Genomic DNA, 371 nt, shown 5'->3' on the forward strand with positions numbered 1-371 from the left:
GATCCACCCATTTTTGTGATCTTTTCTTCCATTGCGTCGAGCTTTGCAATTATTGCACTAATGGTATCTTTACCTCCATCTTTACTTGACTTTCTTCTAGTGAAATCCTCCTTTGAGTTATGATACTCTCTTGAATGCTTAGCGAATTCTTCAATCAAAGCTTTATTTGTTGTTGGATTCTTCTTTGTCACGGTCCCTTGCAAGTCTAGAAGTTGGCGAGTGCACACATTGACTCCATCATAAAATATCGAGATTTCTTGTTGCACATTGAAGTCATGTTGAGGGCAATGTAATCTCTTGTAACGTTCCTAAGCTTCGTATAATGATTCCCCCTCTAATTGTTGAAAATTCTGGATGTGTCTTTTAAGCTT

The 371-nt window shown here is 37.7% G+C and overlaps 1 pseudogene; it reads left to right on the top strand.

The window, feature by feature from the left end:
- Positions 1-270: 270 nt before the first annotated feature.
- On the top strand, positions 271-371 carry LOC111901374 (small nucleolar RNA R71; annotated as a pseudogene).

Source organism: Lactuca sativa, chromosome 2, assembly GCF_002870075.4.
Source record: "Lactuca sativa cultivar Salinas chromosome 2, Lsat_Salinas_v11, whole genome shotgun sequence".
Taxonomy (NCBI): domain Eukaryota; kingdom Viridiplantae; phylum Streptophyta; class Magnoliopsida; order Asterales; family Asteraceae; genus Lactuca; species Lactuca sativa.